Source organism: Eulemur rufifrons, chromosome 6 (genome assembly GCF_041146395.1).
Source record: "Eulemur rufifrons isolate Redbay chromosome 6, OSU_ERuf_1, whole genome shotgun sequence".
Lineage (NCBI taxonomy): Eukaryota > Metazoa > Chordata > Mammalia > Primates > Lemuridae > Eulemur > Eulemur rufifrons.
The window spans coordinates 4,466,196-4,470,285 of record NC_090988.1 but is presented as its reverse complement, the minus strand read 5'-3'; positions in this window follow the sequence as shown (position 1 = coordinate 4,470,285).

Sequence of the window (4,090 nt, the reverse complement as noted above, 5' to 3'; positions counted from 1 at the left end):
AGAAACCAAGCAAGTGGGTTGGGGGAGGAAGGGATGGGTAAATCTACACCTAACAGGTACAACACATGCTATTCTTGGTGATGGGAACACATAACTTTGACTCAAATTGCACAAAATCAAATCATGTAACCAAAATGTTTGTACCTCCATAATATTCTGAAATTAAAAGAAAAATTGAGAGGATTGCCACTTAGAACTGGAACCAGACAACTTGCCCACTGTCACCACTCCATTCAACATAGTGCTGGAAGTCCTAGCCAGAGCAATTAAGCAAGAGAAGGAAATCAAGGGCATCCAAATGGGGGCAGAAGAAGTCAAACTATTGCTCTTTGCTGATTGCTCTTTGCTGATTGCTCTTTGATGATTTTATATCTAGAAAACCCCAAAGATTCCGCCAAGAAACCCCTGGAATTGATAAATAAATTCAGCAACGTCTCAGGTTACAAAATCAATGTGCACAAATCAACAGCATTTCTTTACACTAACAACAGTGAAGCTGAGAATCAAATCAAAGACTCAATACCTTTCACAATAGTGACAAAGAAAATAAAATGCCTAGGAATATATTTAACCAAGAAGGTTAAATGTAGACTCTATATGGAGAACTATTTCTCTTCAAACATAGAGAACAATGTAGAAATTGCCTGCCTAAAATCATAGCCTTCCCAAAGCAAAAAAAATAAAATAAAAAAAAAGCAGTAAATTCAAAACTTAAGCTCAGACTTTGTGCAGCCAATCATTCAGTGTCATATCACCAAGGCTTTGTTGCTTAAAAATATAGGATCCATGGCATCATTCTTATGCACCTGAGCCTCCAGGCAGGATTTAAAGTGGGAGAAAGAATAAGTAAGACTGAGTAACACTGAGCTTGTTAATGCTAATTTTATCCTCATGGCTGATGAAATAAATTATAATTTATTCAGAAAAATATTTATCTCTGTAAATTGATACTTACATTTGGGATAAGCCAGTTTCTAACTGGGCCCCCCATGATGGAAGAGACATTGTTTTACCTTGCATCACTGGGAAGAGCTTAAGGGGAATGGGATATCAAGAGCCGAAACCACCCTTTGCTCTTGCTTAATTCAGACAGCTAAAGCCCATCCGAGACTGTCCTCCTTAAACACAAGCCCTGAGCCTGCATCAATGCTGATCAACTCATTGCTGTGGAAATAAACTTCTATGAGGTACTAAATACCACTATCATACTGCTAGGGGGTGGACAGGCCTAACCTATTCCTAGATTCATTCCTTCGACAAGTATATTCTGGATGGCCTCCATCTGCTAGGTATTGAGGAGGTGCTCAAGGTACTGAGGATGCTACTTAGAACAAAGTAGATGAGGGAAAACAATGATGCTTTGAAGAAAGACTTGGGGGCAGAGGAAGAAGTGAGGAGCTGTGTTATGTCCATAAGGGGACCACCTGGGATAGACTTCACTTTCCTTCTGTTTCCATTGAACTACGGAAATGGTCATATTTAGTGTGTGGTTCACATTTTCGCTCCACCTATATATCAGTTCAGTGATCCTGATACATCCATACAGCCCTGAGTGGTGGGGCTTTTGTGAGTAGAGAACCTGGGCCCTCCTGCCTTAACTTCTCTAGTGCAGCCCATTTCATGGGAGCAGCTTCATATCAGTTCAGGATAATGCTCCTATGGCTTCTCCCTACCAATGACAGCTCTACCACTTATGTGACTTTAGGAAAGTAACTTGACCTCCCTGCACTTCATAAGGTGGTAATAAAAATAAAATGTGATAATATGCCTAAATGGCTTAGATCAGCACTTGTCATGAGAAAGTGCTCATTATCTATTTAATGTTAAAATCATAATAAATTTTATTGTATCAAAGACAGTAGTTGAGGAGTCTCAGAGAGTGAGCAATATGAAATGAACCAGGGTCCATGGTGGAAATGAGACACACAGATATAACATTGAACTGAATCATGAGTGAAATACGGCTAATCTCCCTTCTTTCAAATGTACTTGTGAGAAGAGCCCTTTGAAAGGGGTGTTTACAGAAACTGTAGAAACAGAGGAGTATTTGGAATTGCTGCTGAATCAAACCCCTGAAACATGGAGGCGTGTCCTTCCTTGAGGCAGAGGGCAGCCAAGAGTACAAGAGTTTCTCCAGGGCCTGGTCCTGGACAGCACCTGTGGTTTCAAAGCAGCCGATGCCTCAGGGTAGATGACCCATCTGTAACAGCCTTAGGATAGATTTTCCTTTGATTTCGTACATCATGTTAGAGCAAATTAAATTTCTGATCACATAGTAGAAGAAAACCAAAATGTCTTTGCTGATATACTGAGGTTAGATAAATTATAGCAGAGGCAATAATTTGGAAACAGAAACATCAGAAAAACATTGGGGAATTCAGGACTCATTGGAGAAGATATCCACGTTTTTTACAGTGAAACATTACTGTAGAAGCTTAAATTCCATGAGGTACAAGAGGAGCTCCTGGAAAATTCTCACTGTTAATGTAGTTAATTCAACAGGAGGAAGAGAGAAGAAAGACTGTTGGTTTGTAGAAGAAATAAGAAGGCTCTCAAATTGACATATCAAACCCAAGCTTGGCCTTGTCAAGAGGTGCATAAGCAGATATGGTGGAGCAGCCAAGGTCCTGCACACGGGTGCAGAGGCTTCTGAGACTGGGAGAATTCGTAACAGGGAAAGGTATATTTTACTTTTGACATGATTTTTCTCTCTTGCTTTCTGCAGGACCAACTTGACTCTAGTACGCCCTACATAACCCCCAACCCAGAAATGAAACAAGATTTGGTACATTAAAAAGAAAACTGAAACAATGTAGTAATATGCAGAGTTTGACATTTAAAATCAGATTATGCAACATGACCTTAGCCTCCCAAGGCAGGGAATTCTTTTGAGAAGGCGTTTTTGGAATTCCTTTATCTTTCATTTATTATATCAACAACTGAACCTGAGGCACACATACCAAAAAATTCTCTCATGGTGTCGAGTCGATACCCTCAGCCTAGGATGCCTCAGTGGCTCTGTGATAGAAAGAGAGAGTGGGAAGCGAGAGATGAGAGAGGAGAGAGCGGAATATCAAAGCGTCTCAATTGCTTCTGTCCAATAGGCTTCTGTCCAATTCTCCAGTCACTGTACTGACTCCAGTACAGTGACTGGAGCATTCATTTTGATTACAACAAAGGTTTTAAGTTTCTACTACACAATGGGGGCAAGAAAAATGGTGTGTGAAAATCAAGGGATTATCTGGGACATCTTTATTACTCCCTTGCCTAATAGTCCTGTTCAACAGAAAACTGTAACGACACAACAAAGACAAAACCAGCAAGCATTCAGATCCTGCAGGAATGAGGGCTGGGGTATGCCTCCAGGCCAAGAACCCCATCTGGCTGAGATGCTGCAAAAGTGAGAGCGCATGGAGTCAGAAGCGTGGGATGCAGATACAACCGTCAGCTCAGGCCTCGTAGCCAGTTACAGAAGTGGGGGCTGCAGAAAACATTTGTATGTTGCTTAGTCATTTCATTTATCTCCCTTGTCTCCCCCACCAGACTTATAGAAAGAGCCCCAATGATGGCTGCTTCATGGTTTTTGGTGATAGTATGACTGAATTACTATCACCGCCCAAGGACATGGTTGTAGTGGGAATCTGTGCACTCCTTCACCCAGATGAAGGAGAAGAATGGATGCTCAGAGGCAAAAAGGGTGGGGTGTGCTGGGAGTACTGGAGTTTTCCTCCAAATACCCCTTTCAGATCCATTCTCTACCCTTGTCTACCCTGTCTCTGACCCATATGATATATGGATTATATCACTGGGCCTCCAAAGCCTCCAGACCCTGTTTGAGTGACCAGTGAAAAGCTTCTGCAGAGAAATAGAAGGGGCTAGTGTGAGGTCACAGTCTTTAGTCTCCTTGTTCCCTCCATAGGACATGGCCCTGGGCCGGCTATGCCCCCAACAAAAAGTCACTGCTTGGCACACCTGCTTCCCAGTCCCAGCAACACCTTTCCCACCTCATTCCTTTACGATAAGGGTGGTGAAAATTCAACCTCCTCTTGCTCTAGGTTCCTGAACTCTCCTTGTGGTTTCCTTATTCTCT